The sequence below is a fragment of the Rhinolophus ferrumequinum genome, chromosome 3 (assembly GCF_004115265.2).
Source record: "Rhinolophus ferrumequinum isolate MPI-CBG mRhiFer1 chromosome 3, mRhiFer1_v1.p, whole genome shotgun sequence".
In the NCBI taxonomy this organism is placed as follows: domain Eukaryota; kingdom Metazoa; phylum Chordata; class Mammalia; order Chiroptera; family Rhinolophidae; genus Rhinolophus; species Rhinolophus ferrumequinum.
In genome coordinates this window covers 79,383,088-79,400,044 of record NC_046286.1, presented here as the reverse complement: position 1 = coordinate 79,400,044, position 16,957 = coordinate 79,383,088, and positions in this window count along the sequence as shown.

The following is a 16,957-nucleotide window of genomic DNA, read 5'->3' as shown; positions in this document are numbered from 1 at the left end:
GATTTCCCATACACTCCCTGCCCCCAACACGCATGCTCAGCCTCCCTATGGCAACATCTCCCACTACGTGATACATTCATTACAATTGATAAACCTACAGTGACACATTATTATCACCCGAAGTCCATAGTTTACCTTAAGGTTCATTCTTGGTGCTGTACCTTTTATGGGTTTGATCAAATATACAATCACACGTATCTATCATGATGGTATCATACAGAGTATTTTCACTGCCCTAAAAATCTTCTGTGTTCTGACTATTAATCTCCCCACCCCACCAATGCCTGGCAACCACTTATCATTTTATTGTCTCCATAGTTTTGTCATTTTCATATAGTTTGTTGGAATCATATAGTATGGAGCCTTTTCAGATTGTCTTCTTCCATTTAGTATCATGCACTTAAGTTTTTTTTTTTTTTATGTCTTTTCATGGCTTCATAGCATGAAGAGCTAAACAATATTTTGTCGGGATGTACCACAGTTTATTTTTCTCTTCACTTTCTGAAGTATATCTTGGTTGCTTCCAAGTTTTGACAATTAGGAGGAAAGTTGTTATAAACATCCATGTGCAAGTTTTTGTGTGGAGATAAGCTTTCAATTCTTTGGGTAAATACAAAAGAGTACAGTTACTGGATTATATGGTAAAGGTATGTTTATTTTTGTAAGAAACTTCCAAACATTTTTCCAAAGTGGCTGTACCATTTTTGCATTCCTACCAGCAATGAACGAGATATTCTGTTGCTCCACATCCACTCCAATATGTGGTGGTGTTAGTGTTCTGAGTTTTGGCCAACTAGTAGATGGACAGTGGTAACTCACTGTTGTTTTAATTTGCATTTTTCTGATGACATAGGATGTGGAACATCTTTTCCTATGCTTATTTGCCATCTGTATATCTTCCTTGATGAGGGGTGTGTTAAGGTGTTTGGCCCATGTTTAAATCACATTTTTTATTGTTGTTTTTTCATAATTGAGTTTTTAGAGTTCTTAGTATATATTGGACAACACTCTTTTATCAAGTGCATATTTTGCAAATGTTTTCTCCCAGTCTGTGACTTGTATTCTCATTCTTTTGACATTGTCTTGCACAGAACAAAAGTTTTTAATTTTATTGAAATACCAGTTTATTGGTTATTTCTTTCATGGATTATGGCTTTGGCATTGTATCTAAAAAGTCAACACCGTCTGGTCAAGATGGCAGAGTAGGCAAAAAAAAGTGCTTGCTTCCTCTCAACAAAATTACAACAAAACTACAGAACAACCATCATTGAGGATCACCTAAAGTCTACCTGAACCGAAGTCCTACAACTAAGGACATATATACCCATGACTTGTTTTATTCCTGGAAATTCAGACCTCTTATTTCCTTTCACCTTTCCCCCTTTTAATTTTTCAATTACAGTTGACATTCAATATTATTTAATATTAATTTCGGGTAGATAGCATAGTGGTTAGATATTTATGTAATTTAAGGAGTGATCCTCCTGACTAGTCTAGTACCCACCTGGCACTATATAGTTATTACCATATTATTGACTATATTCCCTATGTTTTACTTTACATGCCCATGGATATTTTGTAACTACCAATTTGTACTTCTGAATCCCTTCATCTTTTTCACCCTGTATCAACCCCCCTCCCCTCTATGACCCCAATAAATCTAGTATCCATCTAATACCATACATAGTTATTGCAATATTATTGACTATATTCCTTGTGCTACACACTACATCCCCATGACTACTTTGTGAAATAAACAGGGAAATGTGAACAATAAATCATTTTCTTGATGAAAGTAAGTAACTATTGTGAACATTTTTAGGTGTAATATGTAGTATGGCTGTTAAAGGGAGTTTTTATCTTTAGGAAATACAAACTAAAATATTTTAGATAAAATAATAGATGTCTGACAAGTGCTTCAAAGTAATCTTGTTGGCACTCGGTAGAAAGTGGATAGTGGTATAAATGAAACAAAGTGCCCATATAATGATAACTATTGAGAGTAATAAGCTCCTAGGGTTTCTTAAACTATTCCCTCAACATCTGTGTATATTTGAAAATTTCCATAATAAAAAGTCATAAGAAATTATTGAACGTTAAACTAGAAATTCCATAAAGGCCAGAATTACGTTTATCTTATTTACCCTTGTATCCTTAGAATGTGAATAGTAGCTAGTATATAGTAGTAGCTCAATAAATGCTTGCAGACTTCACTAACAATATGTGATACTTTATACTTCAATCTTAAGAGTTTTATATTAATATATAGAAAAATGCCTTCGTGAGGCCTCTGGGAAGTGGAGTTTATTACGCCTTAACAAAGGCTTGCAAAATAGAGATCTAAGGATAAAGTCAGTCTATTTAACGTGTTAATTTCAGTTATGCCGTGATTTAAATGATCCTTTCAATCTGAGTCTGTAATATTCTATTATAAAGATCTCCAAAAAAACTCTCCTAAAGTCATTTTGAGAGCTGCTTTTTCTAAACTTCCAAAATTCTTCACAAGTTAATTGAAAAAAACTTTTGCTTAGAAATGCAGTATGAAAGAATTGCTCTTTGCTGAGGGTAAAACAAAATAAATTTTTGCTACTCAAGAAGCTAAGCTCAATGATGTAGATGAGAAGCTTACTCTCTGTACAGAAACCTACCCAAACATTTTTAAGGGCGTCTGTGCTCATGTCATATTGGGCAGTTGATTTTTCCATCTTATCTTATTATCTTGAAAAGAAGTTATTACAGCTGAACTATAGTGGGAATATTGGTTATTTGAATCAGCACTGTGTTCACGTTACATTATTTCAAGCTATGTTACCTGATATACATGAAGGAAGAGTTTTCTAATTGATGGAATCCTGACTTTTTGGGCTATGGTGCTTTCCTTAAAATTTTACCTGGTTTGATGAGCATAGTTAGTCACTACATTAAATGGCTTATCTTAAATATAGACCTAAATAGTGCTGGATATACATAATAACTGTTTGTTTTTTTGTGTTTCTGTGTTTTTCCTTCTTGTGAGTGTGTGTGTGTGTGTGTGTGAGAGAGAGAGAGAGAGAGAGAGACAGAAAGAGAGAGAGAGAGAGAGGGAGAGAGAGAGAGAGAGAGTATGTGGTTGTTGTGAGGTTTTATTTTGTTTCATGTTTTGCCACTGTTTCAGGCAGAAATCTATTACAAATTAAAATAGACTTTTGACTAATCATTTGGAAAATACATTCTTTTTTCCAAAGGTTAATTCTAATTTTTTATTGTGATATTATTACCATTTCCGCTTTTTTCTAAAATCCAAATTTTTAATATTAAATTTGCAAGTAGAAGGTTATCCTTGAACTATTAAAATCCAAAATCCAAGAATGTGATTATAACTTTGTCTAGCATGAGAATTTATGCCTCCAAACCACACACAAAATTTTATTAGTACAGTTTGTACTGTATGCTCCTACATTTCAGTCTGTCATGCCCTAAAAATGTGCTTTTTTATTTGGATAAGTAATATAAGTTATCCAATGGTTAAGGCTGTTTTATGTCCAATTTCCACTGTGTGGCTGTACAACTTGGGAATGTTTGATCAGTGTCAAACAAGGGTAGAAGTTTACCAACCATAGGTCCTTTAGCAGGGTATTGGGTGTCTGGGCTGTTTCTCACTGAGAATTTTATCCTTCTGTGTGCCTGTGTTTTACTTTACAAGTCCAAATAATAATTTTGTTCTAGTCTATAGCACCCTTGTCTTACATACATTTTAGTGCTTTTGACAGTGTTATTTTTAATGAACCCATAAAACTTACACTAAAAATAAAACATACACAATAATACAAGACACATATAGATATTCAGAACAATGCATTCACAGATGAATGGGTTGGTTCTATCACTGAGTAGCTCACTTACTAAGATTCTCTAGCAGATAACAGTTCTTCTATTCCTCATTGTCATGTAATTCACCCAAGTTAGAGAATCCTAAACACACACACACACACACACACACACACACACACACACACACACTCCAATTAGAAAACCAAAATCTGTCATGAATTCCATTGACAATTCCAGACAATTCCATTGATCAAGCTCATTACTAAAAAACAAGCCGTATCTTTGCATGTCAATTTTAAACTTCCTAGAAACACAAATTCCTTTAAAAGAACTGAAGTACAATACTGAAGCGTATGTAAAGAACAGACAGGGCATAGACCCGCTATGCATATTCAGCCTTCCCAGGAGCCGCTGTGAGGCTGTGAGCGAGGGAATCCTAGATACAAGCCATCAGCCTGGAATCTTCTTTTCCATGAATACTTTACTATGCCAGTTGCTGAGCCAGGTCTAAGGCATACAAAGAAGGACATCTTCTCCAGTGCCAGTACCAGGCACCTCTGACGAGAACAGAGATGTACATTGGGCATCCACACCTCGGAGGGTCATCCTCTAGCTGGACTGATGGTGGAAATAAATTTTGATTTCTACTTAGGACCAGTTTATTGCTTTTAGGGATCATTTCCCCACTAGCACATAGATATACATGCTCTTTTAAAATAATGTTTAACCTCCTTTTTAAAACTGTCTATTTATAAAACTCTAGAATTTTGGAAATGGATTTAAATGGGGATTTTCTAGCTCCAGAAAGTGGCTTAAGAAAATATTTTAAAAAACTATGGCATATAAGGGAATGTATAATTGTGAACAAAAACTTAATGGTTAATGATGGAAAAGTTATTAATATACAGTTATAAGGTTTATTATATTGCTTAACTAATGACATAGTATTCAAAATTCAAAGATAGAAGGTAATACACTGTGACACATGAAGCATTATAGTAACTGGCAGGTTTTGTTACTAATGTTACCTTAGCGGATGCTGGTCTTTGGCATACTGATACTCAGGAAAGACAGGCATCAGGGTGCTGCCTCAGCAGCCCCACAGCCTGGACTTAATTCACTGCCATCGGGAATACCATGAATGCTCTCTTTACAGCCACTGAAAACCTACCAGTCTCCTATTGCTCTTAACACAGATAACCTTGGGTCTTCTAAACCTTCCACCAATACCTGACCGATTCTCTGTATATGTCTTCCCTAGAGAGAGAGAATCTGAATGTGTCATGAAAGACTATCCATGACAAGGTATTTCTAATAGGAAGAACTCCAGTATCAGGCCATCTCCTTGACCTCTGATAAGCTTATAGATAGCCGCTTTCAGGTCACAGCTCCTTCCTGGGTTGATTCTACTGGAACCAGGGAGATAGAGTCACATGGGTCAAAGCTTACCATGAGTAAGACTATCTGGTACAAGAAAAATATTTTATTATATACATACCCATAAATGCCATCATTATATATTTGTAGATATAATCTATTATACTTCAATATGTTTAAAGATTATGTAATAAGCATTTGCTGTTCAGAAGCAAAATTATCTCTACTTTTCCTTTCAACAACTAGAACACAGTATTCTTTATTTAACAAACATTTCTTGAGTTCGTACTACATGGTAGACACTGATAGATATGGAGGATACAAGAAAATACAGACATAAAGCTTATGGTCTTGTAGTAGACATAAATGCAAATTGGAAAATTTAATTGTGTTATGCAGGCTATGACAGGGGAAACATAAGAATACTCTTGGGTCACATGGGACAGGCATTTAACTGTAACCTCGTCAATCTGGGAGGGCTACCCAAATATAATTACACATGAACCAACACATCCAAAATTGGAGTATGGGGGAGAAAAAAATGCAGAATAATGTCCAAGTTCTTGCTTTGAGTAACCAGATAGTTAATGGTGCCATTCATAGGAAGGGAAAAAAGATAAAAAGAAAATGAAAAACAGGAGAAAGAGCAAGACTTGGATGAAAATCATGCATTTAGTTTTGCACATGTTAAGTTTGAAGTACTTGAGTATCTCCAAGTGGAGAGGAACAGTGGGTAACAGTATGGATATGTAGTTATCCACAGTATGGACATATAGTTCTGAATCTAAAGAGATAAATCTATGCTGGAAATGAAGCTCTGGGATTCATCAGCTTATACAAGGTACTTGGAATCATGGGAGCGAATGAAATTATCCGGGGAGGATAGGTAGAATGAGAAAAAAAGACAGAAAACAGAACCCTGAGGAACATCCTTATGCAAGGGTCAAATGAGAAAAGAAACCCTGAGGCAGTAAAAGATTGGCTAGAGAGGAGACATAATAGGAAATGTAAGGAGTTGACAAGGCCAGTTGAATGACAGAAGTAGAAGCCATATTATATTGAATTGAGATGTGATTGGACAATGGAGGAATAGAGCCAGTAGGTGGAGACATTATTTCAATAAAAATATTTGGCTGTCAAAGGGAAGAAACAGATCGGGTAATAACTAGGGAAGAAGGTGGAGATTGAGAAAGATCTTAAAAAATGGAAGAGGCTTGTACACATTTTAAATACTGATAAAAAAAAAAGAAAGAAATCCAGGTAAGAGTGAGGATCTTTAGATACAGGAGAGGAGGTAAACAACCAATAGAGCAAAATCCTTGAAAGCAGGGTGAGCTGGGAGCCAGACAAGAGACAGAGGAATTAACTTCAGAAGGAAGGAGAGGATGTTGCCCATTGTGAAAAAAAAGAAAATAACAAAAAAAGAAAGAAAACAGGATGGTTTGTGAATGAAGGTACATATGTAATTTTGATAGTGGCAAATTTTCATCTTACTAATAATTTTTGTTTTATAATGTTTAAAAATCTATCCATAGCCAAGTTTTTATATAATGATCATTTATAAAACTTGTTTCACATTAATATTTTATTTAACATAATTCTTATATTTAAATGAATTTTCTTTTTCTGGGTAGTTTTTAGAATTTAGTATATTTAAAACATTGATTTGAAATATAAAGTATCCAGGTATTCAAGCACTTTGTATCACATACACATAAATAATTTCATTTTTATTTTTACCTTACCTAATGTCTACGTTTATAGTATACCCGTAGTTTGGCATTAGGGTTTTTCTCTAGTGGATGACAAATAATTTTAAATTTTAGCTGTGGACTTTAGATTTAGTTAGTAATATAAATAGCTCTAAAACTAGTATAAATAGCTTTAAAATGTAGCTTAAGCTGTCTTAACAGTTTAAGAAATAAAATAATAAAAATTCAGGAAAAAATATTTGCAAAAGTTATTTATTGCCTCATTTTTTCATAAGAAATACAAAAATTGGATACAATCTAAAATTTTAAGTCAGAATAGATGTATATATTATGACTGAAAAAATACATACCAATTGATACTATCATTCACAGAGGATTTAATATAAATATTTATATAACACTGATTGATAAACATAAACAGTATAAAAATTATGAATGTAACATCATTTTTATTATGTTAATATAAACATGCATTGAAAGATTTAGAATATTACTTGTTATTTGTTTTGATTCTTTATTTTCTACTTACCTATATTTTCTAAAGTAGGAAAGTGAAAGTAATAAACAGAAAAAATTAATATTATGTTTTTGAAAAAAATATTCTTGGATTTTTCTATTTTGAGGAAGATGTGGTTAGCTTATTTCTCATCTTTAAACTTTGAGATGATATGTGCACCTTGAGATAAATCTATTGTTGGATCTTAAAAGTCAGAACTGATCTTCACCTAGCCATCCATTTCTCTTTTGTGCTATAAAAATAATGTTCTTTTTCTTCTAAATTTTCCATTAATGTTTTCTGTTGTGAGAGTCAAAACATTTATATGTAATAAAGAGAGTATAGGCTAAATGCAAAGGCAAAAAAAAAAAGAGTCAGTTCCATTAGATTGAAGACTTGTAGTTAACATCAATCATCTCTTCTGCCTTTCTTCTTCTGGATCTTTCCAGCTGGAGCTCCCTATTTGTTCTGTGCCTTAAGTCAGAGGACAGTATGTACTCTACCTGTACTGGACCATTTTATTATTTGTTAGAATGTTTCCTATTGCTAGGTCATTTTGGGCAGGAAGTCATTGCCAGTTAGAAAGAGGCAGAAGAAAGAGCCAACATAATGTACTCAAAAAACGATGGTATTTGCAAATTGCACATAACAGTGTTATTTTAAACCAGCAAGAGCAGGGTTTGGTGGTGGCAACCACATCTACCCCAATGAGCGTGTCATTGAAGAGAACTAGGTATTTTAGGAGCCACAAGCAGACTGTACAATTAAGGTTAGGTGAAAGGATTGGGTAATCCTGCAATAGTCACTGTTACATAACACCCAGTTGCTGCCCAGGGATACGAGCGGTAACTGAATATTATAGCGGGAACCATTTGCTTTGCTGCAGCCAAGGGTCACTTGCTGTTTCCATTATAAACCTTGTTTTGTAGTTGGTTTATAACCCAGACAGTTTAATTCGCATCAGGCTGAAACCTGGCATTGAAATTAAAAGCCTAGAGGCACTTTTCTTTTTTTCTTTCTGTTTTCAAAAAGAAAATTTTGAGCTAGAAAGGACCAGGGAATCATCTAGTCTTTTATTTTACAGTTAAGAAGAGAGAAACATGGGAGAATAAGATGGACATAACGTCACACACTCACCAAGAGGCAAAATCAGACCTAGGACATAGATTTTTTTTCTGCCTCTCCAATGAAAACAAACCAAACCAAAACAAACCTACACTAATCTGTGTTAATTTAATGTCTTTTTAATGTAGAGAAGCAAGAGGAAACAGTTGCCAACTCTCTTACATTCGCCAGAGATCCCTCTTCATGAGTTGAAGTGACTTGCCCAGGGAAACACAGCTTGCTAAGTGGCAGGCCAGGAAAGAACACAAACCTGTTTTGTGACTATTTTGCTTTTTTATATCCATTTTCCTCCAGTCATATCAATTATTTATCCAATTGACTCATTTAATAGCCCCAAAGAACTGATTGCTAAACCATTGATAAATGGGGCACTAGTTTACTACATTCCCATGGTCATAAAATGTATCATAAATTGAATTGGAAAAGAAAAAAGGGTTATAAAGCCAGGTTCATATTTCTATAAAACCACAATTGGCTGAAAAGTGAGTTCAATCAGTCAACTGAACAGTCATTTTATCTCCATAATATCAAAGGAAAATTGTTGTGGTGGATTGTTTTTCTTTGATAAATTCCAACGATTATTTTGTCAATATTAAACTCAGAATATTTATATAAATGGAGTAAATACCATTTGTTGAACTATGTATTATTATATTCAGTTGGCTGGAGTTAGAAATTACATATACGAGCATACATCTTGACTTCATGCATAGCTGGTTTTCCTGAAATCCAACCCAGGAAGAACATTCTACATCATTATACCATGGCTCTGTATTTCAAAGTGATCTGCTCTCCCAGATCTGGAAAAGCACTCTATCACCGCAATGGAATGAGACTTTTTATAAGCTCATTCCTTAAAATCAGTATTCAAATTTCAAAATTTAGTTCTGTACCCAGGATACAGTCAGTACTCCCCTTCCTCTCTACCTTAACCTCTTTGTTTATCCCCGAGACACCTGAAACCTTTTGGAACATGTATTTTTCCTCTGATAGATGGTAAGTTCCTTTGAGCACAGGGACCATGCATTGTTTTTCATATTGACATTCCCTCTTTCAAACACCATAACCTGTACCAAGCCATTGTGCTTTTCATCTGAATATAAATCAAAATTTATATTATTTATGATGTTATTTACCTGGATATACACCTGTGCAAAGTCTAGAATTATTATACCAACTGTCATTATCTCCTATATAAGGATATGATGATATTCTGAATTAAGCCTAATTTAAGAGAGGAAAAAAGGAAAACGTTGAGGAACCTTAGACTTTGACTTTTGTTCACAAGTCAGAAATGAGTCGGATTATCGATTAGGATTCCAAGAGTATAATTTGATAAACTGAACCCAACCAAGAAACTTTGTCTCTTGTTTCTTATACATTTTTTCAGTACTTTTCAACTTTATTCCCCAAACTAAGATGTCACAATATGATTATGTTTTATTTATACTTTCTGTCTCTGGTCATTATTATACTTTAAGTTGATGACATTGACAGCCTGAAATTCCAGTAAACTAGGAAAACCATACTGAGAAATTGGGTGGTAATTGGCAAAAGGAAAGCATAATATGGAGAGAATTAGTTGAAAGCTGCTGTAATAATTTGGCTCTGTTAGGGCATTCATTTGTTTTGCATTTCTGGTCCAATGTATTATAACATTATTGGAGATGACTTCATAGGTCAAGTGTCAGTAAGAAACCTCATATTTTTATTTAGCATGAAGAGATCCAAATTTGCCAGAAAGTCAATATTTATCAGGGTCACTTCATTTAATATTTTTATTTTCTCCATAACCTAATGCCCATTTCTGGAGTTGACAACTTTAGTCAGTGGTTTAGTTATTCTCATTTGGTCGGAAATGGTGTGTGCCACCAACCTAACTTCTTGTTGCTAGGAGTGAGACTGGGCTAAAGATGCTTTTTTCACTGAATAGCATGTCTCTGTGGTTTAAAAACATGGTATTAGTGGACTTCTTGGCATTACTGTCAAGTTTCAGTGATGTTAAGGGTCCTATTTTCGGAGTTTGGGGCTGTCCAGTTGAGCATTTATATCTTGTAGGAAGCACGTGTCTTTATGAAAAATCCATGAGCAGACATTCAAATTCCATAGTAATGAAAACCTGAAAACATTACAGGGAGCTTGACATGCAACTAAAATTCTCTGTGCTATTTAGTTTCCAAGTCATTAAAAAGGAAAATTGGTTTGAGATGAAATGAAAACTATGCAGAATTCTTGTTGTAAATCTGAACTCAAGTCAATGGCTGATGAAGTTGGAAAAATGGAGACCCATGTTCGCAAATGACCATTATTTGTCTCTTGTGTATACCTACCCAAGCATTGCTTTTCTATAATCACAGAAGTATCAGAACATGCATTCAACTCCATTCTACCCATATTTGCAGCCTGTATGAAATTGCACCTTGTGATTGCTAGGAACCTGTGTGCTTTCCACAATGCTGATGAATAATTCTACATAAAATGTGTCTTCTGAAAGAGAATTTAGTCATTACACAACTGTTCAATCATATACACATAAACGAGTATCTTCACATATTTAAATATTAGGTGAATATATTTATCCCAATTTTCTGTCCAAATATTTAGAATTGTTCCATTGTATATTACATTCTATTATTACTGTTACTAATGCTACCTTATATATTTAGTTTAGCCTCCAAACAGTTTCATATCCATCATCAAATTTTCATCTCTTTGTATTTTTGTTTTTCATTCTGGGAGATTTTCCTTGATGTGACAGGGTCTTCTATCAGGACTATTCTTTTATTCAGCCCCTTTATGAATAATTTTATTTTCCACAATCATGGTTTTAAAATGCTTTTTTATTTCTATAAGCATAGTTTTAAATTCCAGGAAACTTACTGGTTCTCTGGCTTTTCTTTTTTCACAGCAGTATGTTTTTGTTTTATTGATGCAATATTCTCTGGAATCTTGTTGAGAATAATTGTTTTAAATTTCTCTTTCATGAGAATTCTCTTTCCTAGGTTATTAGTTTCCTTCTTTGTTCTCATTGATTTTCTTCAAATACTAGATGATCTATAGTGGTTTGTTAATGCATATGGATAGAAGAGAGAAGGGAGGGAAAAAGAAAGATAAGAAAATGGCATGTTGATTTCTCCATTGACTAGGTTAATTATTCCTCCCAAAATCTACATTGTGGTATTTCACGTATGTGGGAAAGGCAAAGTTGTGACTCATACTTATGGGTGCATTCTAAAGAAAAGGTTAATTTGACTTCCTAAATCTATATACTTTGATTCAGCAATTCTATTTCTAGACACTTACACTAAGGGAATAATCAAGATTATATGTATACAATACAGAATTGCACACCAGAAATCTATATAATTTTACTAACAATTGTCACCCCAATAAATTTAAAAAACATAAAATAAAAATATAAATATCCTTGGTCCTCAAAAAAAATATATATGTATAAAGGACTAGCACAAGAATATTCATTACAGTCATAATGCAAGAATAAAAGAATGCAATGTGTTCTTTTTGGGGTTTTAAAGAGGCCTTCTAATATTTTGCCTCAAAAGTTGATGTTTGTTGTAGGTTTTCTCCTTGATCAGATTATGGAAATTCTCTTTTATTCCTAGTTTACTCATAGTTTTTAAGATCATAAACACTTGTTAAATTTTAGCATTTTTTTTCTGAGCTGATTATATGTCTCCCTTTCTCTTCCTTTTTGTTATTAAAGTTACATTTAAAAATTTTTTCTTAGATATTTTTAACAATGTGGAATTTCTTGATCGTAATATGACCATGGATTAAGATTCTCAAAGTATTTTTTCGCCAAAATATTGCTTAGAATATTTGCATATATGTTCATGACCTTCAAATTTTTCTTTCTCATATTTGTTTGTTGGGTGTGGTAGGCAGAAAATGCCCCCCCCCTTCCCCAAAAGATTTCCATGTCCTAACACCTGTAATCTGTGGACAGTCTATGTTACTTGGGAAAAGGGATTTTGTCAATATGATTAACATTAAAGATCTCTAGATGGGAAGGTTATCTGGATTACCCAGGTGGATGCAATCTAATCATATCAGTTTTTAAAAGCAGAGAAAATTTCCCAGCTGTGGAGAACTAAAGAGATGTAGAAAGAAGAGGAAGATAGAGATGGAGGAAGGAGGCTATGAGTGAAGAAATATGGGCAACCTCTAAAATCAATTCTTCCTTAAACCCCAGAAAGGAACACAGCTCTGTCCACACCTTAATCTTACTCTGGTGAGATCCGTGTCAGACTTCTGACCTCTAGAAATGTAAGGTAATAAATATGCATTGTTTTATCCAACTAAATTTGTGGTAATTTGTTACAGCAAAAACAGAAAATTAATATATCTGTTTGTTATTAAGATCATACTTGGCTTATAAGATCAAATGGGATTCTTTTCCGTTTATTTCCATTTTCTGGAAGAATCTGTATAAGACCGGAATGAGACACTAAAAGAAGGTTTAGTAAAACTTTTTCTTTAAAATTATCTGGGCATACTACTGGCTTTGTAAAGGTTTTCTTTTCATTTCTTTTAATATTGGTTCAATTTTAAATTGTTGTAAGATTTGAAGGGAAAGAAAAAGTTTTCTTCAACCCTCTTAGGGTCTCTGGCTGGATCTGAAAGTTAAACTGACAAAGACGGATTAACAGGAGAAAAGCAAACAAACGTATTTAATGTAAGATTTACATGACACAAAAGCCTTGTAAGAAAACAAAGATTTGAAGAAACAGATAAACCTGAGTATTTCTATACTAGGTTTGTTGAAGAATGAACAGTCATGTAAGATATAATAGGTCAGAGGGCAAATAAATGTAGTAAACTGGGGGGAATTTAGCAAGTTCTATTTGTTAGAATTCTTCTTGGTGTCCCTTTGTCATTGGAATAAAGATACTCCTTTCCTCTGGGAATAGGGATGACACCACACATATGAGGGTTTTATGTCCTGTTAAGGGAAAGAGGGTCAAGGGGAAGGTCAGAGTGACCTTCCTACTTCTGCCATTTGCTCAAACTCTTTTAGCTTAAAATATTCAATATGCCAAAATGCCATATTTTGGGGTAAGGTATCTTGAACTTTATCCAATTAATCTTATTATAAAATTAACCTTATTATTATAAGATTGTTCTCTTGTTTTACTTTGTTTCCAGGAATTTCAAATTTTCTTCTATCCAAACATAAAGTTTCATAGTAGTCTGATATTATCTTTTTAATCTCTGCTCTATCTTTAGTTATGTTATCTCTTCCATTACTATTTATTTGGCTATATCTCCTTTTTTGTCTGTTTTTTTTCTTTTTTCTTTTTTTTTGGTTTAACAATTCATCAGTAATTTACCTATTTTGTACATAAATTTTTTCAATTTCTTACTTTTATGCAACTTTAGTCTTCCTTTGGGAGTAATTTCCTTTTAAGCTGAAAGCTAAGTTTTACTCTTAGAACTTAGTTTACTGAACTTCTGTTAAGGTTAAAACTCTCAGTTTCTACTTACGTAAACAGGTTTTTATCTTTCCCTTGTTATTGAAAGAGAGTTTGACTGGTTATAAAATTCTAGATTGACAATTTTATCATTTCACTGTGTCCTGACATCTGTTGTTGCTGTTGAGATATCCACTGTTCAATTTTTTGCTTTTGAGATTTGTTTATTCTCTCAGATTGCTTTTATGAACTTCTCTTTGTATCTAGAATTCTAAAGCTTTAATGGAAGGTGCATAAATATAGATTGATTTTTATTTATCCCATTTGTATACCTTGTGCTTCCTCTGTAAATTCTTACCTTTCATCATTTTTAGAAAATTCTTTGTTATTATCTTTTCCCAAGTTGGCTCTGCTGTACAATTTCTATTCTCTTTTTAAACTATGATGATATAAGTTGTAGATCATCTTATTCTATCTTCCCTATATTTTAACTTTGCTTCAGTAACTTTTATTTTTTTGTCTTTGTGCTGTATTTTCAATATTTTTTATGAAGAAACTTTCAGTTTCCTTAGTGACTCTTCATCTGTATTAATCTGATCACCTCCTACATTTTTAAAGATTATATTTTCATTCTTAAAGGTGTATTTTGTTGAAATCTGCTTGCTAATTTAGAAGACATTTTGCCTTTCATTTAAAAAAATATTGTATACATATGTCTTATATCTAGTGATTTCAATATCTTCAGTCCTTGGGATATATATCTATTATTTGTTGATTCTATTGACTCTTACCAGTGATAGGTGGCTTTCTTTTGCTGTGATCTTGATCAGAGATCATATTTTGGCTGACATAAACAAATAAAAATCTTGAGGGTTAATTCAACAATGAGGTTCTGCTTTTACCCTATCAGAAATAGAAATAGAAATTTGTGAGAATACACATTGCTAACACAGATGTTTTTAAAGGAGAAAAACTTGAATAGTTACTGCTTGCAAGAGTTGAATATGTTAAATTACAAGGTTTCTTATAAACAAGATTACGTAGGAGGATAAAGCTTAACACATGTTCTTAATGTGTTTTGATTCTACTTTAAGTTTAAGCCACTGCCACAGCAGTTACAGAAAAAAAATCAGTGAAGTCTTAGATTGAGTTTGTTATTTCAAAACTAGTTGGTAGCCTTAATCTCTTACAAGTAACAATTAAAAACAAGTATTTTACAAAAAAAGATTAACAAATGTACTTTCTTACTAGAAATAAAATATAAACTGGAAACTCCTTAGACAAGAACTCAAACTTTATGATGACAAGATACAGGCTAAGTGTAGACTTATCTTAAATTTTATGGAAACAAATATGCAAATATTTCCTAACTTTTTCTTATCCACTTGATAAAATATAACAGCTATATGAAAGCTTTGCCTTTTCAAAGTAGTTATATAAACATACAGCTTTGGAAAGACCAAAATCGTTAGAAGTTCTTTTTGTTGAGTTATAATCTATCACCTACTCAGAACCTGCTCAAATTGATGCAATGCTTTGCTTATGGCATGAAGTCCCTCTCTCCCTTGATGCCATTTGATTACTCTCTTTCCCTCTACCTTAACCTCAGATACTTTACAGACTCTCCCTGTCCTCAAAAGACACCAAGATCGTACACACCAATCTCATTATGCTGGGTAACTCTACTGGATACTTCAGCCCAAGTCACCATCTTACCTACTCCTGTAGGGAGAAGCAGGTACCCAGATTCAGTGAATGGGGTTCGTACATAGTTCACAGTGGCAAATGGAAGCTAATGTGACCTTGTAGTTTGAGGAATTTGGGCCAATTCAGTGTACTGTTGTTGCTATTTCTATGTCCACACATACATCCTCGTCCCAAAAGTGCCAAGGGATTCTCCCAATCACGGAAGAGCTGCATGTAGAGAAATCCTAATGGAACACACGGCCCTAGTGACATCTTTGAGCTCAAGTTTCGTTGACAAGTTTCAGTCAGTTGGGGTCTCTAACAATGGAAGGCAGCCTCTACCCTGAGGGACCATTTAAGGTCCCAGACTCATTGTCTCTGGCATTGTTACCAGCTACAATTGTTTTGAAGCAAGCTACTAGCTTGCTACTAGGCTCTTGGCAAAGTTAAACACATGATCCATTGAAGCCTTGTGATTCTCTGGCCTGATATTCCCATTTTGGGGATGGGTCAACTAGGACTCAATGACTGACAAGGTGGGAAAGGCTCAGTAAGCCTACCTTGCCAGGTGAAAATGACCTTCAAGAGCATAATCAGACTGGTCCCAGCAGCATCTCAGCATGATATGTAAAAAGGAGCAGCTGCTCTCTGAGGGAAATTTCATCTCCCATTCTGTTTCCTGAAGTGATGCCTCAGGTTCAATGGGGCTCTCAAATCATAGAGGTTTTCCTAAATGCCTGGTCTGGTTCACTGATGGTGAACATCTATGTTTATTATGGTTTGGCCTAAGTAATTCACCTTCTAGGAATTTAGAGTACCAGTATATTGATGTGTGTGCATAAAGCCATATTTGTAAAGATGTTTACTGCAACATTATTTAGGAAAGAAAATGACAAGGAACTACTAAAAATCTCTCATTTAGGGGACCAGACAGAGAAATTAGTTGTTCCTCACAAGCCATGGCAAATGTGTGTTTTTTCCCCAAAAAACATGACAAAAATAATGTTAACAATGTTTTGTTTTTATGGACAGTGAGTATTTCCTCAGTGTTATATAAAGTGTGAATAAAAGCATGTTTTGGGTACCTTTTGCATTTATTGACCAGCTACATACAACCTAACAAATAATGGTGTGCTTGTTTAGCAAAGGCAACTTTAAGGCAAGACCCTTAGCCTCCTCCCTCAAACCCCTAACTCTCTGGTCCCACAAAAATATCACTCCTATGGTCCCCCATGCAAATTCTGGTTTCAAGATTTATTATTGTGTGAAAGCACAAGGAGCTGAAAAATGTAAAATTTATCATTTTCATGTAAAAAATA